The sequence below is a fragment of the Vicugna pacos genome, chromosome 2 (genome assembly GCF_048564905.1).
Source record: "Vicugna pacos chromosome 2, VicPac4, whole genome shotgun sequence".
NCBI lineage: Eukaryota > Metazoa > Chordata > Mammalia > Artiodactyla > Camelidae > Vicugna > Vicugna pacos.
The window spans coordinates 80,197,283-80,224,693 of record NC_132988.1 but is presented as its reverse complement, the minus strand read 5'-3'; the positions used below and the strand labels follow the sequence as shown (position 1 = coordinate 80,224,693).

The 27,411-nt window shown below is 37.6% G+C and overlaps 1 protein-coding gene across 10 annotated transcripts in view; it reads left to right on the top strand.

The window, feature by feature from the left end:
• Window positions 1-27,411, top strand: part of MAPK10 (mitogen-activated protein kinase 10) — a 441,578-nt gene that overhangs the window by 163,926 nt on the left and 250,241 nt on the right. Inside the window, exon 1 of one of the 10 annotated variants that reach the window (XM_072942949.1) lies at window positions 25,301-26,098. The exons of 8 other annotated variants lie outside the window; for them this stretch is intronic. The gene's annotated coding sequence lies outside the window, so the exon portion shown is untranslated. Of the gene's footprint in view, window positions 1-25,300; window positions 26,099-27,411 lie in introns of those variants that run through there. One more of the 10 variants, XM_072942913.1, reaches the window with a different exon arrangement.

Here is a 27,411-nt window from a genome sequence, read left to right as displayed (position 1 = left end):
GTTAAATAGCAAATAGAAATTTTCCAGTTGTTTCCACAGTAACTAGTCAGCAGCTTGGCAATATTTCTATTCATTAATTACAGAAATGTTTATTTTATGTTACATTAAAACTTATTTTTATCTACAAAACAGAGACTCACAGACATAGAAAATAAACTAATGGTTACTGGGGTTGGGGGAAGAGAGTGGGAAGGGATAAATTGGGAGTTCTAGGTTTGCAGATACTAACTACTATATATAAAATAGATAAACAACAAGTTCATACTATAAAGCACAGGGAACTATATTCAATATCTTGTAGTAACCTATAATGAAAAAGAATATGAAAAGGAATATATGTATATATATGTATGACTGAAACATTAGTACTGTACATGAGAAATTGACACAGCATTCTAAACGGACTATACTTCAGTAAAAAACCTTATATTTATCTAAAATTGAGAAAGATAAGTAGTAAAATGTATGAAGATCAAAATATGAACAATTAATTTTTTTATTGTGATATAGATTTACAATATTATATAAGTTTCAGGTATATAACATAGTGATTCACAATTTTTTAAAGTTATACTTCATTTATAGTTATTATAACATACTGGCTATATTCCCTGTGCTGTACAAATATGTCCCTTGTAGCCCATGTATTTTATATGTGGTAGTTTGTACCTCTTAATCCTTACTCATGTCTGTGCCTCCTCTCCCTGCTTCCCTCTTCCCACCGATAACCAGTAGTTTGTTCTCTATATCTGTGAGTCTGTTTATTTTTTGTTATATTCACTAGTTTGTTTTATTTTTTAGATTCCACACATAAGTGATCTACAGTATTTGTCTTTCTCTGTCTGACTTATTTCTCTTAGCATAATGTCCTCCAAGTCACTTTATGTTGTTGCAAATAGTGAACAATTTTGTTTTTATGTACTTTTAAAAATTCCAAATAAATTCTACCATGCCAGTGCCCATGCTATTTCCGAGAACATTACGTGCATAAGAAAACAATTTAGATGTAATTATTTAGAAATCTGTTTTTTTCCTTCTCTTTAGTTTAGGTGGGAGTTGTTAAAACTTTAGTTGTTTTCTTTTGGGACAGGTGTGCATGATATAATTTTTGCTCTATCAAAACTTTGCAAAATGAGTTGTCAGAATTTGTATGAAGCATTTATAAATAAAAAGTAAGCACTTACTGTTATCCTGTAATCCAGTCCTATAGTCAGTAAATTTGTCATCTCCACATTCAGAATACATTCTGGATATGAAAAGGAATATATTTATAGATATATGTGTAAGTGAATCACTATGCTTTACATCAGGAATTAACACAACATTGTAAATCAACTATACTGCAATGAAAAAATTACATTCTGAATCCAGCCACTTACCTTCTTACCTGCCCCTACCATCCTCATCCAACTCACTGTCATCTCTTGCGTCAACTAATAGCATCCTGATTTGTTCCCTTGCCTCTGCTTTTCCTACCTAGACTCTGGTCTCCATATGCTTTCTGCTTCCAGAGTGGTTCCTGGTGTGAATCAGGCCCTGCTACATCCCGGCTTCCAGTTCACCGTAGCTCCGCATTACACAGTACAGTTTGAAGTCCCTGCCGTGTGCTCCTGGTACCTCTCTGGTCTCTTTTACTACCCTTCTCCCTTTCCTTCCTGGCTTTCTTGCTGTTTTTTGAATATACCAAGCCCTGCCCTGTCTTAGGGTTCTTGCACTTGTTATTCTTTCTGCCTTGAATACACAAACTTCTCTGCTTAAATGTGTGTCTACTCTGTCCCTGCAATTGTAATGTAGCCTTAATGTAGCAGGAGCTTCGGCTATTTTCCAGCTCCTGGTAGGTATATAGCACCTGGTACATAGGAGGCACTCAGTAAAAATTGTTGAATGAATGAACAGGCCGATGACAAAATCAAAGATAACATTTTGTATTTTAGAGATGGCCCAGATAAAAGACAGTAATGGTGATGCATAAGGGGAGCTGTCATGTTTCTCCAATGCTTGTAATATTTAAGTGGACTGTAGGAAGTAGTGACTACTAAATAGTCCATGAAGCCTTGGGATAGAATGATGAAAGCAATGATGTTTTTTAGATTGTTGGGAAATGAGAGCAAAGAGATGTGAGGATTAAAAATTAATCAAAGAAGATAAACTAGGCCATTTAATCCTTTTCAGTTATTATGCACTCTAGCCACACATATTTGCTCTTTTGCCCTTCAGCTATGTAGAAGGTACATTATGTCATCTCTAGTCATGGCTTCTCTTTTTAAAAATTATTTGTATTCTTGGCACTTCACCCAACTCTTTGTAATGATATTTAATTTTTTTGAAAGTAAGTTTTCTGCATCTTCTACTTATCTTAAATCTATAGAAGCGAATATTCATTATTTTATCCTCTATCAGAAAATGAGCACAGTTTTGTGGTTTTGAAGTCATGTCTGGATGTTTTTGTTTATTTGTGGTTAATATTTCATCTTGGATTGACATAAAAGTGTAACAGCTTATTTTTATTTTACTGGATCCCATTTAAATCAGATTCTTCATGAAATGAATAAATGTTTCCTTTTCAACATTAGGATACTCCATGGAAAAAATGTAAAAATAAAAACCAGGAAGGAAATTGAGTTTATGAATGATTTATCTACCTGCCTATCAGATGCTGAGTGGAAAAGGAGGGCCTGAAGGGTTAATGAGAGAATAGGTGATAGGTTCTACCCTGGCCTGGGGAAGGCTTGCTCAGACAGCAGGAAGCTGCTGACAGCCACCGTTGCCTGGGTCACATAGCTCAGGGGCACCACTTGCTGGCTCTGTGGCCTGGAGTAAACACTCAATACCTCCTAAGGGAGCAGTTTATTGGAGGGAGCTTGGACTCTTCCAGTCTTGTGCCCAAAGGGAAGGAAAATAAAAGAACAAGTTTTCTTAGAAAGGAAGCCTAAAGTATGCCTGAGACTACTTTATTATTTGTATTGACTTTACACTATATGAGTATCTTCTGAACATTTAAAATTTCTTAACTTGGGGGATGGGGAGGGTATAGCTCAAGTGGTAGAACGCATGCTTAACATACACGAGGTCCTAGGTTCAATCCCCAGTACTTCCTCTGAAAATAAGTAAGTAAATTTAATTACCTCCCCTCCCCCCCAAAATAAATAAATAAAAATTAAAAATTTCTGAACTCGATTTAATTCTTATAACAATTTTATGACGTATGTAGTATCATTATCCTTATTTTACTGATGAGAAAACTAAAGCACAGCGAGATTAAGCAGTTTACTCAAGGTCACACAGTAAGTAAGAACTAGAAGAAGCAGGGATTTGAACCCAGGCAGCCTGTCTCTGGGCTCATACACTTAACACTTTTCTTTGCTGCTTCTCACACGGACCTGAAACTGTGTTTCCCTAACATTAACGAGCGGCAGAATTATCATGACAGGAATTCAGTAAATGACAGGTCACACTCTCAGATGAAATTTATGCCTGTCTGTTGGTAATGATAATCCAAGGACTTTGTACTGCTATAGTTGTGACTTATTTTTTTGTATTTTGAGTTATCTTATTAATTTATATAGTTATTTTTTTGCCTTTTAAAGCATTTATTTTAGTGGTAAAATACACATAACATAAAAGTTACCATTTTAACCATTTTAAGGTAAAGTTCTTAAGTATATTCACATTGCTGTGCAACTAATTTCCAGAACTTTTTCATCTTGCGAAACGGAAACTCTGTTATCTTTTGAACAACTTCCCACTACCCTCTTCCCTAGGTAGTGGCATCCACCATTGTACTTTCTATCTCTACCAATGTGGTTAATCTAGGTACTGCATATAAATGGAATCGTATAGTATTTGCCCTTTTGTGACTGGCTTATTTCACTTAGCATAATATCCTCAAGACTCATCCATGTTGTAGCATGTGTCAGAATTTCCTTCCCGTGCAAGGCTGAAGTGTATTTACACATATATATGTCATATTTTGTTTATCCGTTAATTGGTTGATGGACATGTGGGTTCTTTCCATCTTTTATCTGTTGTGAATAATGCTACTATGAATATGGGTATACAAATGAGCTTATTTATTTTAAACATTATTCATTTTATTAATTGGATTAGTTTGCCCAAAATTGCTTTTTATTTCTACCTTTTTAACTTTTCTCTTTAAAATTTTTTTCTGTAGTCCAAATTACATTTGTTACAGAAACTTTTGTATTACTTTTGGTGAATTATTATTATTATTACTATTAATTTACCTGTTTTTAGCCTGTTCCATTAGTTTAACTTAGTTTCATATACAAAATAAGCACATTCTACCAGATAAGAGATTTTCACAGTGTTTTTGATGAACATAAGAGTTGTGTGAATATCTGAGTCATAGTTTATTTCTTGACTGTATTTTAAATGTATTTTATTTGTTTAACAATAAGAACACTCAAATGTGATCCAAAACAAACTTAACATAACAAACGTCACCAGTATATTAACATATGCTGTCAAGTTAGCACACTCATTCATAATTCAGTTATTCATCATATGTGTATTGAGCTCCAGTTTTATGCCAGCCACTGTGCTGGTGGTAGGTGAATTAGCAGTCACGGTCCATAGCCTCAAAAGGTTTTCAGTCCACAGGTGAGACAGATACTAAAAATAAACAGACACAGAAAATACATAATTGCAAACTGTGATAAGGTCTAAGGGTAAAGAATAGGGAACAGTTAGTTAGAATAATGAGTGAGACCTTAATTTAGCAAATAGTGGGGCTGGCCAGGGAAAGGCTTTCTGAGTAGGAGCTAGGGAACACTAGTGTGAAGAATGAGTGGGGGTTCAATGCCAGGTCAGGTCAATGTAGAGCAGAGTTATGCTGAGTGTCCTGTTTGCCCCTCCGGGTCCACTCTCTACCTTTCTCCACTCTTCTCTCTGCTCTGTGAGGCTGACCTGAATGGATTATAATAGGCAGTTGAACTTCAGTGGTTCTCAGCTGGGCAGTGATTTTGATTCCCAGGGGACATTTCTGGTTGTTGCAGAATCTAATGGAATGCAGATAAACACCCTACAATGCACAGGTTAGTCCTGCCCTCCCTGCATAGAGTTACTGGCCCAAACTGATGTCTGTAGTGCCACAGTAGAGAAACCCAGTGGAGGGAGGAAAGCAGTGTCCGGGATTTTATTTCCTGGCTCCTTCCCTGTAGAATTATCCTCAGTTGGCTGTATCCCTTGCCTGAAGGTGCCTGTTTCTCACAAAATGGAAGCTCTCCCTGACTGTCTCCTTCTCATTGAGCCTAGGAGTGCTAAAGCACTATCCTCTGTGGTTCCTTTATACCTACATCTTTGTAAATAATCCCTTTGTAAATATATGCACCTTAAATTATCCTTTTCAAAAGTGCCATCTATTTCCTGTTGGGACCCTGAGTGATATAAGGCTATTCCCAGTAGAAGAGAGAACCTGTGTGAGAATTCCAGGAGGTACAGCCATGGGAGGGAGGTGCTCCTTTCAGAGACACTGCATAAGGCAGAGAAGAAGGACACAAATACCCTGGTCTCTCCTATTATTCCCCTATCCAGTCTCCTGTAGTGCCTCCCATTGGCTAAACGCAGTCAGAAGACAGCTAACAGCAGTGTCTGGGAAATGCCAGTTGCAAGAGCCAATGGAAGACAAGTAATGGATCCAAGGGCAAATGTACATAGGCTTGCGCAGAGGCAGTAGCCCTAGAACAAGAACACCTAGGATGTCACTGCAGTGGCCCACGGGGAGCCTGATGGTGGCTTGCATTAGGATGCCAAGATAGGGAGATGGGAGAGACAGAAAGAAGGGAATAAATCTTCTCCCGCTATCTTTGGATATGCAGTTCAGGGAACACAAACTTAAATGCTGCAGGGCCCAGGTGGGTATTGAATGGAAGATGGTCTGTGTGTGTGTGTGTGTGTGTATGTGTGTGTGTGTGTGTGTATGTGTGTGTGTGTGTGTGTGTGTGTAAGGCCATCTGGAAGAGCAAACCATCTAAAGTAGTCACAGGTAGGAATATGGCCCCAGTATTGCCAGACCCTCAGAGATTTTTTAAAAGGAACCAGAAATCTAGATTTTTAAGTAAAATCTTTCAATTTTTAATCAACAGCAATTAATTAAAAAACATATGCTATGAACTAAGTTGGATTTGACTGCTGCCTCTAGAGTCCAGAATGATGAGTCCAACTGACATAAACTAATTGTAAATGAGACATAGGATAAAGTTTCTAGCTCTGCTTTGATCTCTATTTTTAAAACTCAGGGTCTATCAGTCAGTTCTAGTAAAGAAAATGTATTCTCCAACAAAATATATATATATATAGAACCAAATTTTGTGCTGGTAATGACAGGTCTGCATCTGCCATCCGTAAGTCAAGATTGAAATGTCTGGTTTATCAAGAAAGCCACACTGTGCTCATTGGTCACTTCTACTGTAAACAAATGGTACAAATTTAAATCTGCATCATGTATTTATAATGACTTAAACATTACTTTACAGATTTTATACACTGGGCTCTGTGTGAGATTTTGCTGAGGAAGAGAAAAAAGGATTTCATTTAGAAAAACAAAATAAGTAGACTAGATAAATGCACTGAGTTTGTGCTTGGAAAACTGATAACCAGAAGGCCTGATGCTCAGGACTAGAATGGTTAGAAAACCAGTTTGTCAGTGGCAGTCCTTACCTACGGTTGGTCTGTTCTCTCTGTCAAAGCTGGGGCTAACACATAGACTCCAAGCAAAGTCAATAGATAATTGTGACATGGTGTTTCCAAGCTGTGTTGATGCCGGGGAAATCAGACCCACGTAGAGGAGTGGCAGTCGTTAAACCGGAGTCTAAGCCAGCAGAGTGCTAGCCATGTATCACACCACATTCCAGTAGAAAATGAAAAGAAACCAGACAACAACCACCCCAAAGCGCCCATGCCCAGCAAATCAAATAGTTTTCATGTTGTTGTGTTCCTTTCTAGGTGGTATTCACATGCAAAATAATTTTTACAATATGGTAATGCTGGTAGTAGAGTTGTGATACGTGTCCTTAGAGATCTGGGTTCCATCCCTTTCAGACTTCAAGGTAGTAATGGGGTCATTAGGCTGGATCTTGGGAGAATTCTTTCGGCAGGAAACTTCTTTCGGCTCTAGGATGAACTTCCAGTTCCTTAAAATGGGAAATAAGCTATCTGTCCCCTGCTTTTCCATCAAACCTCAACTCTCACCACACAAGCGTTGTGCTCTTGTGCCCCTGAGTGCTTGTGTTCCACCCGTGCTTAATTAACTGCTTTTCATTGTCTGAACCCACCAGACTATCCTGTGCTACTCTGGGCAACTTTATGTTTCCTTTTTTTAAAATGGAAGTTCTTTTAAGCCTACAGTCACCTGTTACTTATTCCATGAAGCCTTTCCTACCCGTCAGGTAGAACTGACTTTTCTCTTTTGTAATTCATGGAACATGCTTAAATGCTCTGCCCCAGGCTTCTTAAGGGCTGGGTCCATGACAGATTTATACTTGTCCCTCCTGTGCCTATTCCAGTCCCAGGTACAAAAGAAGTGCCAAATAGATGTTTAGTGGCTGAATGATATCTTCTTTTTATAGAATTTTTAAGGATGTCAGACCAAATATGGAAGATTGTTGCACTCAGTCATTTACCAAATATTTATCTAGTGTACCTACCGTGTGTCAGGCATTGTTCTGGGTGCTGAGGATACACCAGTAAACAAAACATTGCCTCAATCCTCATATATTTTAGAAGAGAAGACAGACAATGAACACAAACATTTAATATGTCAGAAAGGGTAACTGCTGTGAAGAAAAACACAGCCACTGAATGAGGGATAGAGGTGATGTGGGGCACTGTTTTAGACAGGCTTGTCAGAAAGTCCTCTCTAGAAGACCTCTCCATGAGTTCTAAATGAATTGAGATGCAAATAATGCACACATAAGGAATAAAGTTTAGAGAGGAGGAGAAGCAAGTGCAAAAGCCTCGAGGGGGAAGCAGTCTTGACTTTTTGGAGAAACAGCAAAGAGACCACTGGTGGCTGGTGGAGAAAGCAGTGGAGGAGAGAAAGTGGAGGATAAAGTCAACGGGGGAGCCAGGAGCGGAGGCTGGTAGGCCGTGAGAAGGAATTTGCATTTCATTCTCCATGTGGTGGAAGCTGTTGTGTGTTTCGCAGAATGAGAGGCATGGTATAATTGATCACTGTGTTGCTCTGGGGAGAGCAGACTGTATGGGAGCAGGAAGACAAGCTGGAGGATTGCTTAGTTTTGGGAGGTGTGTTAGCAAAATGCCACCAACTGGTAGACAATAGAAGTGTATTGTCTCACAGTTCTGGAGGCTTGAAGTCCAAACTCGAGGTGCTGGGTGCTGGCAGGATGGATTCCTTCTGAGGGCTGTGAGGAAAGAATCTGTTCCAGGCCTCTCTCCTTGGCTTGTAGGAAGCCATCTTTTCCCTGGGCCATTTCATCTTCTTCCTTCAATGCATGTCTGTGCACAAATTTCCCCTTTCTAAAGGACATCTTGTCCTTAATTGACTAAGGACCCACCCTGTATTGGATTCAGGGCTCGCTTTACTCCTGTATGACCTCATCTTAACTAATTACATCTGCAGATCATGTGGACTGTATTTCCAAATAAGGTCACATTCTAAGGTACTGGGGGGTTAGGACTTCAACACCTCTTTTTGAGGGGGCACAATTCAATTCATGACAGAAACTTTAAAAATTAGCATATGGTTTATTTTATACTTTATTATTTTATTGATTTGCTATTTTATTATTATTCATTCATTTGACAAAGACTCATTGAATGTTTACCAGGAATTCTTCTAGGTATGGTGGATGTAACCATAAATAGACAGAAAACCTTTCTGCCCCTCATGAAACTCACACTCTGAGGTACACATTCCCTTCTCCTCTCAGTAAGATTTTAGGATCATCTAACCCTTCACACTCTGGCCCTCTCTCACCAAGTCCTACAGTTCAGTTGCTGACTCCTGACATCAAAGACACCTTGGGAGGCTCTGCTGATGGCTGTAGCTGATCGTTGTTCTTATTGTTAGGGTAACTTCTCCACAGGACTTGGCAGAATCACCTTTCATTCTTCTAGAAATCTGAGTCTTCTGGGCCATCGAGTAATAGGGCTCTACTGGAAGCTGTTGCAGCTGTGACCATCTGTCTTCAGAGATCCCTGCAAGGGTGGCCTTAAATCAAGGAGAGTCTGGATGGCCCTCACCATCGGACTGCTAGTAGTAATCTGATGAGAAGACAGTCCTTAAGAAATGGAGAGGCTTCATCTGAGACCTCCTCCATCTCTGTAAGACGGCTACTTCACAGGGAATGAATGGCTGCTGTAGAATGCTGCTGAGTCCAAGGGCTTTAAGTTATTCATGCCATTTTGGACACTCAGCCTTGGAAATGGGTGCCTCTTTTAAAGCCATCATGTATCTCAGTGCCTTTGATGGTCTCCTCTGGAGTAGACCTCCTCCACCCTCAAAGGGTCAGAAGGAATCTGATTGAAAATTTTCCCCACAGGAAGTTTGTCTCCTGTGGTTGCAAGGTTTAGAATGGAGTAATCTTCACTTTGGTGGTTCAGTTTAGGAATGGATTTTGTTGAATTTAAAATATTTTCTCTATTTTCAAAAGACATGGCAGAATGTGTTCTGCAGTATTTTTGGTTGAGAGATTCTGAATTAGCCTTGGGAAAGTGAATGGTTGGCTCTTAGAATACCAAATGCTAGGAACTTTAGACAACTATATTTAAAAAGATATAATTTAAGACCTTAAATAAATATGATTTCCTTTTTTTTTTAACCAAGCACTATGTTAGCTGTTAGGGATGATGGGATGTTTGAGACATGGTCTCAACAAGCACTCAGTCTAGTTGACAATGTAAGTAATCGTAGCAGTCGACTTACACATGCACTTTAGATAAAAAATTTTGAACTGTCTGTAATTCACAATTTCTTTCTCATGAAGTCTGAATACAGTGAATTGGAGTCCTCCTATTTCAGGAAAATTTGTATTGGGATTTACAGTGTTTACTTAACTTTAAGCCTTAGTTTCATGATGCCTGTATTTCCATCTGGAAAAATCAGGATACTAGTGTGTTATTCACTTTGCTAAAATAATAACTTATTTAGGTTGCTATGTGTGAATATTGTGAGTTTTTTAAGTATTATGGAATACATTTTGACTAGATTTTGAGTTGGGAGTAAAAAAATACATTAGTACTATTCGACTAGACCCAAAGATAAGTCTCGAGACTATCTGAGAAGAAAAAGAAGGGAATGATTTCCTTTATTTTGTAATATTTTTCTTTATTTTGAATGATTACTGGAGTTTGAATTGGCAGGTCTCAATTATTCTTACCAACTGAGTGTGAATTATATTTCATTAGTAGAATGGGATGATGCCTAGAATAGAAGAATAAGGGTGAAAGGCCGCAGCACGGTGCTTGGCACATTGTAGATGCTGTTTTGAGTTAAACTGTTGTGGAACTGAGGGCATTAATTTGTACTTATATCCACTGTATTAGAATGACAGTAAGTTCACAGAGTCCATCACAGAAAATTGTGTGAGGTTCACACAGAAGATAAGGGGATACTTAACATTATGGATTGAGAGAGTGTCTTCTACCGGACCGTTACATTTCCTGCAAATTGAACCTGGTTTCCACTGAATTTTTATGTTTTGTAAGTTGAACTTCACTTCTAATTTGTCTATCCCAAATTCATCACTAGACGTTGTTGCAGTCTTTTGGTGTTACTTGTGATAGTGAATAATCTGGCCCATTTCTGTGTTTGAAGTTCCTCGTTGTGTTATATATTTATCTTCAGTCAGTGGTCTCTTCGTTACTCTAGGCTAGTTCCATCTCTACAGTCCTAGGAATTTCCCACAGAATACATTACTGACTGTGCTCTCAGTGTGAGTGTGTGTGTGTGTGTGTGTGTAAAGGAAAACACGTCTGTTTTCCTCTACTCACACTCACAACACTTTGTTGTGAGTTACTGGTGTAGCTCTGTGTGGCATTGGTATCACTTCTGATGATGTGTGGGTTTTTCCGTCACACAAGCAATTTTCTGACACCAGCCTGCAGTTCAGTTTGATTCTGACACGAACCGGAATTAGTGCAGAGCCCACTGATGAGGGCTCAGTCCCACAAGACTGGCCCGCACTTCAGATACCAGTTGCTAGTAGTAGGTTCCCCAGGTTCCCCACGACTTCTGTCCAACTTGGCTACAAGTCAGAGGTTCCTATGACCCTCTCCTTGGATTCAGTCATTTGCTAGAATAGCTCACAGAAGTCGGAGAAACACTTGTTTACCAGTAAATGGAAGCTCTCTGAATGCCATACTTTGGGTGTTTTTATGGAGGCCTCTTCACAGAGGCATGATTGCTCATTAACTTAATCTCCAGCCCCTCTTCCTTTCCCAGAGTATGGAGGATGGGGCTGAAAGTTCCAAGCTTCTGATTATGGCTTGATCTTTCTGGTGACCAGCCCCTCTCTCAAAACTATCCAGGAGCCCACTGAGAGTTTCCTCATTAGAACAAAGGATGCTCTCTCCTGACACTCAGGGATTCCAGGGGATTTAGGAGCTCGGTGTCAGGAACCAAGACCAAAGACCACATATTAGAACCAAAGATGCTCCTACTACTCTTACCACATAGGAAATGACAAGACTTTTAGGAGCTCTGTGCCAGGTACAGGGTGGGGAACAGGGAGAGAGGCAGACAACAAAATGTATATTTTCTATTATTTTACAGTGTGTATTTCTAAGTCTTCCTGAGTCACCCCAACTAAGAATAATCTGTTTTACCCCAAACTTTGATTGCGTTATTCCCACTGCTCTACTGATTTAGCAATTAAAAAAGCACCTCTCTTTATGATTATTCAAATCCCGGTCTAGTAAAACATTGAGCTCCTTAAAAAAGCGGAAGCAATATCTGAACACTTTTGTCTGTACCATGTATAATAGATACTCAATGGGTGTTTACTGACTGGATGAATTCTTGTTTGTATTTGTGTGTGTGTATACATGCATTCATAACACCATTGCATTTCATTTCTGTAAATCATGTCTTCAATGAAAGTATACAGCTGTGTTTGAAAGACTGCTACTAGTGTTTTTTCCACACTGCATATGGGAAGGGGGTTTTCAGTTTAGGAACTGTAGTTATTTGAAGGAATTGAAATTTTATTTCTTGAATTCACACTTGTCCTAAAACCTTTGCTGGAAAAGAGCAGTCACATTCCTTGCAGGGGAACACCAGGGATTCCGTTAGCCTCTGCTGTTTCTCAGCAGTTGACAGCCATATCATGTTTTTAAAAAGCTATGTTACATTACATCCTTGAAAGGCTTCTTCTTCTTTTTAAAAAATTAATTTTTAATTAAAAAAAATTCTGTAGTGCTTTGAAATTTTCAAAAGTTTTACACACTATTTCATATAATCCCACAATAACCCCTTTTTTCATCCTCTGCCCCTATATTGCCCCTCCTCCCTCCCTCTCCCCACTGGTAACCACTAGTTTGTTTTCTATGTCTAAGAGTCTGCTTCCTTTTTGTTGGATTCTTTAGATTCTACATATAAGTGATATCATTACAGTTTTTGTCTTTCTCTGACTTATTTCACTTAGCATAACGCCCTCCAAGTCCATCCATGTTGCTGCAAATGCCAAAATTTTCATTCTTTTTTATGGCTGAGTAGCATTCCATTACATATATGCCACATCTTCTGTATCCATCTGTTGATGGACACTTCTATACCTTGGCAATTGTAAATAGCATTGCTGTGAGCATTGGGGTGCATGTATCTTTTTGAATTAGTGGGGTTTTTTTTGGATATATGCCTAGGAATGGAATTGCTGGGTCGTAATGTAGTTATATTTTTAGTTTTATGAGAAGTCTCCATACTGTTTCCTACAGTGGCTGTACCGGTTTACGTTTCCACCAACAGTATAGGAGGGTTCCCTTTTCTCCACATCCTTGCCAAAATTTGTTCTTTGTGTTCTTTTTGATGATAGCCAATCTGACAGGTGTGAAGTGAGATCTTATAGTGGTTTTGACTTGCTTTTCCCTGATGATTAGCGATGTTGAACATCTTTTTATTGGACATCTTCATTTCCTCTTTGCAAAATTGTCTTTTCAGTTTGAAGGGCTTCTTCTGCTTTCCTATCTGGGGGCTTCTCTGCTTCTGCTCACAGGATGTATTGCCCTGACCGCCAGTTCTCCATAGGCACCACGCAAGGCAGAAAGAACAGCAGGGCGTCATCGGTGCTCCCACTCTGAGTGTGTGCAGAGACCTTCCTATTGGAGGGGTGCTGCTTTTATAATTTAAGCTCATTAGCATTTCCCCCCCCCCCATTGCCTCTCAGAGTAGGAACTTCAGTCAGATATGCATGAATTTGAATCCTGATGCATCTAACTTTTAGCTGTATGATCCTGGACAAATGACTTTAAGTCCTAGTTTTTCTGTCTATAAAGTAGGGATAATAATTTTACCTGCCTAATGGGTTAGTAATGAGGACTATAGTCATGTAGCATGGGCCCAAGCACATAGTGGGTGATCAATAAATGTTAGTGAGATAATAATCAAGAAATGCTGTTGTGGGGGTGAGTATAGCTCATTGGTAGAGCACATGCTTAGCATGCGCAAGGTCCTGGGTTCATTCCTCAGTACCTCCATGGGAAAAAAAAAGATGTTGTGAGATTGGAGCTCATATCTGTAAATCTAGCCTAGTGCCTGGGACAGAGTATGTTCTCAAAAGATAGTAGTTAAAATAATATTAAATATGTTTGTGATGATATTGGTGATAACAATGATAAAAATGATAGCAACTATGACTTTATTATTGTCAAGTAATATTTATTAAATAACCCAAAAGCCAGAACTGATTTCAGCAGTGGATCCTGTTTTGTCTGCCTTACATTTTCATTTATGATATAGATATTTAGTTTGCATCTTTGGCCCCATAAGACAATCTGGTTGAAGGTTTTCCATTTTCCCCACTACTTTCCTACTCCCTTCAACCAGGGAAGTATTATCTCTTTACTCTCATCCAAACATGATGTGATTTTCTTCACTTTAGGGCCATTCTCCTTAAATTCCTGACTGTCCGAATCACTTAAGACTCTCTTCCATTTTGTTACAGAAGTATAGTTATCATGTAATGTAGACCCTGCATTTTATAAATGAAGAAACTGAAATCTAGACATCAACTGCCTGCCCAATGTCTCCTGAGTAGTTAGTCATAGTAGAATTAGAACTGAGGTCTCCATTTTTATTGGACTGTGCTGCTTCTCAGTATATACAGGATTTGACATCCATGTTTTCAGCATGGATGCCCATGTTAAGGTCTTCCCTCTCCAAACTAGAAACTTCATTATTTAATCCTATGTTTAAGGATTTATTACAGATTTTTTTTTCTCTAGTGGGCCAATCTTGACTCTGCAATAAAACCATGGGCTTTTTCTTTAAAGAGTACCATGTCACACTTCTTTTCCAAATCTTCAGCACAGTGTTTTGTACTTATATGCTACTCCATGGTTTGCTAATTAAATTGATTTTAATTAAATTATAGGAATGTCATCTAGTTCCAGCAGCTGTACTATTTTTGGCTTAGTTTTCTTGATTGTGTTCTCTGTTTCTTGTGAAAGAGTATATCTCTGCATCTCTGCCGACCAAGTAGCTGAATTTTCTCTGGGAAATTTCCAGTTAGAATTGCTGATGTCCTGAATAGTTTCTCAGTGTAGACTTGCAGGTAGCTTCAAATTTCTTCACGTTTATTATTAGTTCCATAGTGCTGCTTCAACACTGCCAAGCAGCATGTGATCAACTGCACCTTCTCTTATGTGTACACTTTAAGAACATTATTAAGCAATACAAGGTGAATGCTTCTGGGGCACTGGACTATGTTCATAGCTTACAAAGTTATGCCAGGAAATTTAAATTTCAGTGTGGTTACTTCTTTCTTACTGCCAATAGATTCAGTTGACTATTCAATATTTATTGACTATCATGTATTAAGTGTTGTACCAGGCACTGTCATATACATTAAAAAAATTTTTTTGTTGAAGTACTGTCAGTTGCAGTGTGTCAATTTCTGGTGTACAGCAGAATGTCTCAGTCATGCATATACATACATATATTTGTTTTCATTGTCATATACATTATTTAATTGGATTCTCACAAAAATTCTGTGAAGGGAATGCTGTTACACCCATGATGTCAATGCCTAAATTAAGAAATGGAGAGGCTGCATGGTCTGGCCAAGTCACAGGCAGGAAACAGGAAGGCTGTTTGAACCAGAGATTTAAACAAAATCTGTTGGTGAGTCCAGTATTCTTTCCGCTATCCAATACTCCAAATAAGCTTTAAAAGTATTTATAAGTTATTTTTATAATTTTAAAAATGTCCTGTACATACACAAGATGTTCATCGAATTTATAATATCATCATTGCTATATCTTCATGAATTTAGACAATTTTCAAAATTGGATTCCTATTTCCTTGTCTCCCTCTTGAATATAACATTTCAAAAAAGGTTAAATGGCATGCTTAGGATACTCAGAAATTTTTGTGAATAATTTGAAAATCTAGCAGGCATAAGCTGTAGATCCAAGTTAATGCTGATGATTATTTGGTTTAAAAATACAAGACCAATTATGTCAAATTCTCTATTATATTATTAACTAATTACTGCTCTTTTGATTGTTAGGATACTATCCCCGTACATTACTATTACGTATTCTATTGTTCTGTTGCACAGACCTAAAACTAACTAATTTGGTGATTGGAAAAATCTTCTCCTATCAATGTTTAAAAATAAGCTCTCTAATAGTAGGAAATCTCATTTCGTGGTGATAGAGGATCTGTATTTATAAAAAGAACACTACTAACCTTTTATTTTAAATTTAATTACAAAAGTTTGGGCTCGTATTTTGTCTCTTGGTCTGCCTCCGTGACTGTTTGCCTTTTGAGTGCTGTTATGGCAAGTCAAAGTCAGTGGTGAGAATAGCCTTATTAGAAACGCTGCCATTTGTGACAGCATGGATGTACCTTGAGGGCATTATGTTGAGTGAAACAAGCCAGACAGAGAAAGACAAATACTACTTGATGTCACTTATATGTGGAACCTGAAAAAAAAAAGTGAACTTATAGAAACAGACAGCAGAAAAGTGGTTGTCAGAGGCTAGTGAGTGGGAGAAATAGGGAGGGGTTGGTAAAAGGTACACACTTTCTGTTATAAGATGATTAAGTTCCGAGGATCTCATGTATAACATGCTGACTGTAGTTGATAACACTGTATTTGTATACCTGAAATTTGTGAAGAGAGTAGATCTTAAATGTTCTCATGCAAAAAAGTAGGTAGATACATGTGAGGTGGTGGGTGTGATAATTAACTCAATGGGGAGAATCCTTTTACAGTGTGTGCATCTATCAAATCATCGTGTTGTACACCTTAAATATCTTACAACCTTATTTGTTAATTATACCTCAATAAAGCTGAAAAAAGACTAGTCCTTTTCATGAAGATATGAATTGCCGCAGAGTGGTAAGAAGCAGAATTTCTAGGCCAAACTCAAATATAATCCATCGTATCTCCATGCTTTTGTCATGCTTCTGGGACACTGCAGTAAAGCAAGGATAAGGAAAATTGAAATTGCTACATATGTGCATCGATTGAAGGGTGGATAAACCTGAGGATGTCTGGCAAGAATGACTGTTTCTTTATTTCATACACCAGCTTATGCTGGGATCTAAGAAAAGGCAGTTTTCTATTAGTATCTTTGTTCAAAAGACAAATATTCTAATTAGATTTTTTTAAGCTGTTGCTGCCTGAGGAAGCTAGAGCTACTTTGATATTATTTTTAAATAGAATTTTCCCTCCATAATTATTGTAAACTAAATCCTGGATTTCAAAAGTCTACCAGGATACTGAAAAGCTGTGTATAGCTACGATTTTCCAAGCAGCAGATATTCTGCACTTACAATCAAAATTTGCTTAGCCACAGAGGGACATAATTTGGCTAGTTATGGGTGTTCCCAGTGGGGAAAAAAATCAATGCTTTTCTAAGCTTAATAAAAGTTAGCTCAAAGTACATTTTCTACCATTGAATTCTAACAGTAGTGCTCTGTCCACTAGGAAAAACTTTCAGCAGGCCAATTTTATTTACTTTCTTTAGATGTGAATACAATTGTTTCCTGAATGTACAATTGATTCCTAAGCAAGAAGAAAATTAAAAGTCAGTATAACATGACATTATACAATTGTCAAAGAATATACAATGGAGTAAAGACAGTCTCTTCTGCAAATGGTGTTGGGAAAACTGGACAGCTGCATGTAAATCAATGAAGCTAGAACACTCTTTCACACCATACACGAAAATTAACTCAAAATGGCTTAAAGACTTAAACATAAGACAAGACACTATAAACCTCTTAGAAGAAAACATAGGCAAAACATTATCTGATGTAAATCTTAGCAATGTTCTCCCAGGGCAGTCTACTTAGGCAATAGAAAAAACAGCAAAAATAAACAAATGGGACCTAATTAAACTTATAAGCTTTTGCAGAGCAAAGGAAACCATAAGCATAGCAAAACAAAAAGACAACCTGTGGAATGGGAGAAAGGATTTGCAAAAGATGAGACTGACAAGGATTTAATTTTCAGAATATATAAACAGCTCATACAACTTAACAACAAAAAAGCAAATAACCCAATTCAAAAATGGGCAGAAGACCTAAACAAGCAGTTCTCCAATAAAGACATGCAAATGGCCAATAGGTGCATGATTAAAATGCTCAATATTGCTAATTATCAGAGAAATACAAATCAAAACTACAGTGAGGAATCACCTCACACCAATCAGAACGGCCATCATGAAAAAGTCCACAAATGCTGGGGAGGGTGTGGAGAAAAGGGAACCCTCCTATACTGTTGCTGGAAATGTGGTTTGGTGCAGCCATTATGGAAAACGGTATGGAGATTCCTTAAAAAACTAAAAATAGATCATATGATCCAGCAATCCCACTCCTAGGCATATATCTGGAGGGAACCTTAATTCAAAAAGATACATGCACCCCAATGTTCATAGCAGCACTATGTACAATAGCCAAGACATGGAAACAACCTAAATGTCCATCAGCAGAGGACTGATAAAGAAGTTGTGGTATATTTATACAGTGAAATACTATTCAGCCATAAAAAGAATAAAATAATGCCATTTGCAGCAACATGGATGGACCTGGAGATTGTTATTCTAAGTGAAGTAAGTGAAGAAGAGGAAGAAGAGTACCCTATGTTATCACTTATATGTGGAATTAAAAAAAGAAAAAGGACATAAGTGAATTTATTTACAAAACAGAAACAGACTCACAGACATAAAAAACAAACTTATAGTTACTGAGGGGTAAGGAGTGTGGGAAGGGATAAATTGGGAGTTTGAAATTTGCAGATACTAACTACTATATATAAAATAGACAAACAACAAGTTTCTACTGTATAGCACAGGGAACTATATTCAATATCTTACAGTAACCTATAATGAAAAAGAATATGAAAATGAATATGTGTATGTATATGTATGATTGAACTATTATGCTGTACACCAGAAATTGACACATTGTAAACCTACTATACTTCAATAAAAACTCCCATAAAACTGTATAATACAGAGTGAACCCTAATATAAATTATGGATTTTAGTTAATGATAATGTATCAATAGTTGTTCATCAATTGTAACTAATTTACCGCACTGATTCAAGATGTTAATAATAGGGGAAACTTTGTGTGGGTAGGGGAGCTGGGTATATGGGAATTCTCTGTACTTTTCTGCTCAGTCTTCTCATAAAGCTAAAATTGCTCTAAAAAATAAAGTCTGTTAATTAAAAAGAAAAGGGAGTGCAGAGGTAGATCCCTTCTCTTCTATGACATTGAAAGGTCACCAGATTTATTCTTATTAGAAACCACTAGTGGTTTATTTTACTTTCTTTTTTAATTGAGTATAATTTACTTACAATATTACATTAGTTTCAGATGTACACACAATGATTTGACACCCGTATATATTGTGAAATGATAAATCACAATAAATCAAGCCAACATCTGTCACCTCACATAATTACAGAATTTTTTTTATTGTGATGAGAGCTTTTAAGATAGGTTTCTCAGCAACTCTCAAATATGCAATACAGTATTATTAACTATAGTTGCCAGGCAGTACATTACATCCCCCATGACTTATTTACTTTATAACTGGAAGTTTGTGTGTTTTGATCTCTTTCACCCATTTCACCCTCCCCCCACCCAACCTTTGGCAACCACTAATCTATTCTCTGTATGAGCTTTTTTTGTTTGTTTGTTTTAGATTCTACATGTAAGTAAGATCATATGCATTCATTTTTCTCTAACTTATTTTGCTTAGCATAATGCCCTTAAGGTCCATCCATGTTGTCACAAATGGCAAGATTTCATTCTTTTTATGGCTCAATAATATTCTGTTGTGTGCACACACACATACACACACAGACACCATATCTTCTTTATTCATTCACTTACCAGTGAACACTTAGTTTGCTTCCATATCTTGGCTATTGTAAATAATGCTGCAATGAACTTGGGAGTGCAGATACCTTTTCAAGTTAGTGTTTTTGTTTTCTTCAGATAAATACCCAGAAATGGGATTGTACCATGTGAGGAACCATTAATATTTTAAGTTTACTCCACTGAAGATTATTATGGCCATAGTAAACTGTTGGTCATGTGTTTCCTATCCAAATAGAATGATGAAACATATTGATTAAAATTACATTTGAAAAGTTGAGATAGAAGTTTTGATTTACTTTTAAGAAACTTAAATAGTTCTTTTTACCCTCAAGTTTTCTAATGCTTTTAATTTAGTGATATCCAATATGACTTTTCAAAAGAGAGTTATTGTTTGCAACATATCTGAGGATTTTAAATTATGGAATTGTTTGCAACAAGTTTTCCTCAAGTGGACGTGTCATGAAAGATGCACGACTGACTTTCTGAGAGACGCATTATTATATATCTTGAAATGAAAGTGAATCCAAGTCAACACTGACTCTCTGAATTCCCTTCATATCCATTCACTCACCAAATTCATTGATTTATCCTTCATAATCTTGTTTATGTTTATTAAACCATTTGTACCCTCTTACCAACTATGCTAATTTATAACCCAGTTATCTAACTGTTGAAAGTGTAGCTAGTTGACATTCCTTTCTGACAGCATCACTGTTATAGTGAACTCTTGGACTTCTTCTATAACTCTCTTTTTTTTTTTGCATCTGAGACCTTTAATTCTCATCTGAGGGCTGAAGTCCATTCTAGACTCTGGGATAGGGTGTCAGCCTTCCCAATTTGCCTGGGACTAAGGGGTTTGCTGGGATGTGGGACTTGCTGGGAAGTCCCTGGTGAATGAAGACTAGTTGGGGACCCTACTCTGGGACCAATATTGATAAGGGACACCATAAGTTACCACAAGACATTGAATATATTTCCTTGTGCTATACCGTATGAACTGGTTTATCTATTTTATTTATTTATTTTTTAATTTGGAGTTTCAAAACTTTATTTTTTTGTATATATGTATTTATTGAAGTATAGTTTACAATGTTTCATCAATTTCTGGTATATAGTATAATGCTTCAGTCATACATATACATGCATATATTCATTTTCATATTCTTTTTTGTTACAGGTTACTATAAGATATTACAGTAGAAACTTGTTGTTAATCTATTTTATGTATATTAGTTAGTACCTACAAATCTCAAACTCCCAGTTTATCTCTTCCCACCTCCCTTCCCCACTGGTAACCATAAGTTTGTTTTCTATGTCTGTAAGTCTATTTCTGTTTTGTAAATAAATTCATTTGTGCCCCCCCCCCTTTTTTAGATTCTACATATAAGTGATAATATATGGTATTTTTTTCCCTCTTATTGGCTTACTTCACTTAGAATGACAATCTCCAGGTCCATCCATGTTGCTGCAAATGGCATTATTTTATTCTTTTTATGGCTGAGTAGTATTCCACTGTATAAATATACCACAGCTTCTTTATCAGTCCTCTGCTGATGGACATTTAGGTTGTTTCCATGTCTTGGCTATTGTATATAGTGCTGCTATGAACATTGGGGTGCATGTATCTTTTTGAATTAAGGTTCCCTCCAGATATATGCCCAGGAGTGGGACTGCTAGATCATATGGTAAGATTTTAAGAATCTCCATACTGTTTTCCATAATGGCTGCACCAAACCACATTCCCAGCAACAGTATAGGAGGGTTCCCTTTTCTCCACACCCTCTCCAGAGTTTGGTTTTATCCAATAAGGAATGTGATCTATTTAGGTGTTGATTTGTTGATTTTTTTAAAACTAATTTATATTAAGTGATCTAATTTTAGTAAGTTAATTTTTCCATAGTGTATAAAACAAACTTAAAAGACCGTTTGAATCATCTAAATATAATTTTTTATTTTTTATGTTTTTTATTGAGTTATAGTCATTTTACAATGTTGTGTCAAATTCCAGTGTAGAGCACAATTATTCAGTTATACATGAACATACGTATATTCATTGTCACATTTTGTTTTTCGCTGTGAATCTAAATATCATTGAAATGAGTAGGTTGAGAATTAAAACCCTAAATTGTAAAATACAGCCCAGTGCAATGTTAGCATCTGCCACCCTTTGTGACTTGTGCCATCAAGAGTTAACACCTGATGGAAGAAAATGATTGACTTAAGCCTATTCATAGTTGTCATTCTATTTTTATTGCTAACTAGTATTCTACTATATGAATATTCCATACTTTGCTTATCCATTCTTCTGTTAATATACTTTGAGTTCTTTCTGATTTTTACCAATTATTAATAAAGCTGTCATAAACATTTATATATAACTTTTTTTTGTGGACATATGTTTCTATTCTCTTAGCTGACTATCTGTGAACAGAATTGTTAAGTCATACGGTAGGTATATGTTTATCATTAAAAAAACCTGCCAAATCATTTCCCAAAGTAGTTTTACCATTTTATACTCCCACCAGCAATGTAGGAGAGTTTTGGTTTCTCCATATCCTATTCAATATTTAGTGTTGTTAGTCTTTCCAATTTTAGCCATTTTGGTGGAGGTGGCATTCACTGCAGTTTTAATTTGTCTTTCCCTGATGACCAGTGATGTTGAATACTTTTTTATGTACTTATCAACCATTTATATATCTTCCTTTGTCAAGTGCCTGCTCAAGACTTTTGCTCACTAAACAAAATTGTTTGTTTTTATTATTGGGTTGTAGAATATTTTTGTGTAACCTAGAATTTGTGTATATCAAGAAGATTTTCAGGTATATGTATCAAGAGCATTTTCTTCTAGTCTGTGGCTGTCTATTTTCTTTGATGTTGACTTTGGGTAAGTGGAAGCTTTTAATTTTCATCAAGTCTATTTTTCTTTTTCTATTATGGTGAGTGCTTTCTGTGTCCAAAGAAATCTTTGCCTATTCCAGGAACAGAAAGCTATGTTTTTCTTCTAAAAGGTACATTTTATTCTAACAGCTTTATAGATTTTAGCTTGTGTATTTCAGTGTATAATTTATCTTGAATTAATTTTTGTGTTTCTAATGTGAGGTAAGAGTTAAAATTCTTTTTTCCTCATTGATATCCAGTTATTGGGAATTGACTTTTGATATCAAAACTTAAAGTAACTTAAAATCTTGAACACCAGTTGTTTGGCTAATCAATACGTATTTTTGCTTGAGACACAGTTGTCTTATAGATAACGCCCATTGCCAAGACTAAAAGTTAATAATCAACTGTTTCTTATTGAACTCGAAATTAAAGCAACATCCAAAAACTTGCCCAATGGATGAAAATGACAGAAAACTCATGCAGGACTTTCCCCCCTAGATTCCCTCCTGAAAAAAATAGCAGCAGCAGCAGCAGCAACAAGAACACAAAACCTGATGTGGTCCTGTACAGTTTTGTGATGTGTTTCAGTGTCTGTCATCACTGCTTGGTTTATAGTGGTATATCTTGTATATCTGTTGCATGTTGTATGCTTCCTGTTAACATATGGAGGAAGCTCCTCATTCATTAGGCATGCTAGATCTAAAACATAATGTAGAATGATATAAAACTCAGTCCTATTTGGCTGCAATAGACAGAAACCCACCTTAAAGTTGTTAAAGCAAAAAAGGAATTTGGTTCGATTATGTAACTTGAGAATCCCAAGGGCTGAAGCTGGTTAGGCCAAATATATATTGAAATTTTTCCTTGTGTAAAGAATATTTTTTAAAGGTTGAAAAAATTTAATAATTAAAAAAATTGTGGACACAGTTAACTGCTCTCATTCTAGAAAATAGGTGTTAAAATTGTTTGGAAACTTAAAAATATACTCTAACAGTCAAAAGCAGGGCAAATTACTTAAGTAAAATTGAGATATCTTCCCCAAATAGTAATAATGCAATTTGTATCTGTTTTCTAAAGAGTTATCCCAATTAAAAAAAAAAGAGTTCTGATTTGTGAACTCAGATTATCATTATTTTCTTTCCACATTCAAACTGCAATCTAAGAGTCTTTGTTGAGTTTTTTTTAGTGGGTATTTATTTAGGATTTTTATGAAAGACAAGGAGCCAGAGAAGAGAAATTGTGCTATTCAATAATCTCTGGGGTCCAGGCAGGACCCAAATGCTTACTTCGCCTCTGAGGTTATTACCATCCTTGTTTGCTTTGACAGTTTGAGATGCTACATGTCTCTTGTTGTGCCGTTTGCAAAAAGCTGAGCTAGCTGAAAGGCAAGGATTGACTGTATTTCCAACGGTGTTTTGGTCTGTGAGCATTTGCTCCTCAGTGCTGCTGTGTGCCTGCCAGGGCTGCATAGAGTGGGTTGTTTCTCCGGGTTGTGCAGACTGGCTGCCTGATGTCCTGGCTGCTGATAGTGGTTGCCAGCGAACCCTGTTCCTTTCCATTTTGCCTGGTCCTCATTTCATCGGAAAACACAGTAGCTATAGCTGCACATAGACTTTTTCCTCTTTTCCTTTCCCCCTCGTACCCCTCCCTAGACCTCTCTGGGCTTTGACGTCACGTGTGCTCCTTTTGGTTGCCATAGCAACCCCATTTTCCCCAAGCCCTCTGTCCGTCTCCTCTGGTAGGTTCCACAATGGTACAGGCAGCATCACGCTGCACAATGGTTTCCAGGCAGTGAAAGAGGGTGATTCAGCAAGCCACTTTTTTTCTTCTTCTTCTTTTTTTTAAGCCTTCCCTTCTCTTTTTATTTTTATGGGGGTGGCTGGTGCTTGTTATATGCTTACCTTTTCCCTTTCCTTTTTCATTTTTACAATTTTCCTTTTTTCTTCTCACCCCTCACTTCCTAGGGGCTTGAGTGACTTTAAGATTGGGTTTTCTTGGAAATCATCTGTCCATCATTAATTTTAAACAATTTCCCCACCTCCAAAGAATCTATTCCTTATTACAGTTCGGAATGTGGTTATGAAAAACAAGTAGGGAGGATTTCTGGGGCAAACACTGCTGGATCAGGATCCTAGTTCTCAAGCACGGAATGGTAGGTGGCTCTTTGCTCATTCTGGGTTCTAACCTGGTTTTTGGAGGGTGGGGTGATGTCTGTTGGTTGCTCCTGGTGGGGCGGGAGAGTGAGCGTGGGAGAGGGGGGCAGAGATGGGGTGGAAAGCAGATTAATGAAGTGAACTGTCTCTGAGGCTAGAAGCCACCAGCCTTTCCTTCTGTGCGGAGCATCTCTCTCTAGACTTGGGCGTGTTGAGACCTTTCTGTTTGGAATGAGGGTTGGCAGAGGGTGGGAGGGAGCATTTTTATTGTGACCAGGGGTTTTTTAAACCAATGCAGAGCTACAGAAGAGAAAAGAAAACCAGAGACAGAGAACAGCTGTGCTTGTTAGAAGTGCCGACCTCAGTCCCATAGCTAAGAAATGTTGCAGGTTCCATGAAACATTAAAAAATCATATCTTTAAGTTACGCGTTTATGGTTGCTTCCTGAGAAATGTTACATAAATAAATATTTTGGGACATATTTACATACTGCAGTAGGGAATGGTATTTTTGTATTTTAGTTGCAAAACTAACGGCATTACTCTTGCAGAGACACTCTGGACTAAATTTGGTGTGGGGAGAGGAACACAGAACAGGGGTCAGGTTAGAGATCAGAGGAAACATTACCACTGCAGTCACACAGGTAAGGGGTCCCTTTAAGAAAGTGATCTCCAAGTCACAGTAGGCAGCTTTTTTTTTTTTTTTCCTTTATGGCATGGTTCCCAGGTACTCTGTACTGGGATACTGTGTCCCCTAGAAATGTCAAAGCTCATTTGGAAAAAAAGATACATCATCAGAAATGAGCTTGACAATATATTTATCAGAATTTATGTATTTGTGCCTGCAGCAAAATAAATGTGATTTATTGGAAAATCTTCAAGTAAATCAAGGCTAGAGATATTTCAAGAAAATTACATACACATATATATATTTTTCCCCTTTCTATTTAAATCTAGAGACCGAGTCTCTGCTTTTACCCCTTAAAACATAACTGCCCAGGGTACTGCAATTTGGCCACAGGAAAAGAATGGCTTATCCCATGGCAGTCAGCTCTGAAGCAATCACAGGGTTGTTTACATGGGCTGTCTTTGCTGCAGAGCCTGACAGCCTCTGTACGGCAACCCTGCCTGCTTATGGTGTGTTGACGATAACTTTTTGTGAACGAACCAGAGAGAGGCAGGCTAAGTCCTCTGGGACAGGCCACAGTTCAGACTGAAGGAAAATGGGTCTAAGTGCACCAGGCATTGCCAGCTCAAGGTCCAATTTCTCCTTCCGTCCCTAGTCTGCTAGTTGTCAGACCCCGGAAGAGCTCACAGAATGCTGATCTACGTATTTAAAATGGTTGCAGGAATGGCTATTTCTCTCAGAAAGGCGTCTGTAAATTTTCTGCCTTAGGTGATGTTTGTGTTGTAAACATAGAGAGTGATGCTGGAGCTCATGAATGAGCTCGCAAGCTTCGGACTCCGCTTTGGAGCCATTGGATTGTAGGGGCCGGACAGTTCTGGATGTAGCAGTTTTGCTGCCTCTGGTATGTATTCCCTTCTCCGCCTTGATCTCACTCTTAACACTGACATAAAGTACTGGATTAGCTTTTTTTTTTTTTTATCACCTAGCGCAAACTAGATTTTCTCTCCCTCACAACAGAATTAGAAAATCAGATGACAAAGGTGGTTTGACCTTAGATATCAAAGAATCTTCCTGCTTCCTCATTTGCATATCACTCCCTCCTGTTGTTGCAAAGTATCTTAATTTGACAATCTCCTGGTGTTACAAAATCTTCACAGTTTTCTTCATAAAGAGATTCTTGATGATGAGGCAGTAAGGCATTTTATGTAGAGTGGGAAAAATCTGCTGCCTGCAGCTTCCTGCTTGCCTGCCCTAGAACGGCATCTGCTGTGGGAAGGAGTGTGTGCCGTGCTGGAAGGGGATGTTTACGAACAGACCCCAGAGGGACCAAGTGTGTTTTCACTGTATTGTCTGGTACGTCTGCAGCTGTTAGTATTTAATGGTTTCATAGTATGTGGTCAATATTTTTCAAGGTTAGAATGAACTGAGAATTGATTGTGGGTGCCATAAAATATCTGTATATTTTTAAATTACAGGAAAATTCATAGGATTCCTGTAGGAATATCATAAGCAAAAGGAATCTGCCTAATTTAAGTAATGCGAAAAAGCCTCTCATATTTAAAGTTAAAGCCTCTCGTATTTAAAGGGAGGTTCTTCCTTTTTTAAGTTCTTTTTTTTTGTGGCTTTATGTAAATGAATCTTAGTGGAAAAGTCTTTTAATACTGATAATAAAAGATAAAGACAAATTGAGTTTTTCTTGTTTGTTAAGCACAAGGACAGATGCTCTCCCTTCCTGCCTGTGTTCTGGCTGCAGGTCACATTTGTAGCCCTAAGACTTTACATGGAATTGCTGTGTTCAAATCGAATAATTGCTTAGCTGCTAATGAGAATAATCGACTCAAAGCAAGAGAGGCTTCCTTCAATTAGAATAACATTTTAAATTCTTTATCCTTTGCCCTCCTATTTGCTCTGGCAGTCTCTTTTAAGCATTTGCTTGGGCATTGCAACATTTAGGCAGAAAGAGGCATGAAGTGTCCAGGGATGACATGAAAGGAGTACAGGCTGTGTTTGCTGCAGGCTGAGTGCCTCCTTCCACCACACATGTATCTCTCCCACCTCCTCCTGAGGACCCAGGACTCGTGGGAGAAGTTGGGCCTGGAGACTGCTGGGGGAGACGCTAATGCAGAAAGAACAGAATCCATTTGTTTCCTTAGCATATTAGATACATTTATTGCATTACATAAGCCTAAGATGAGACACTGCTGCTGATTCAGA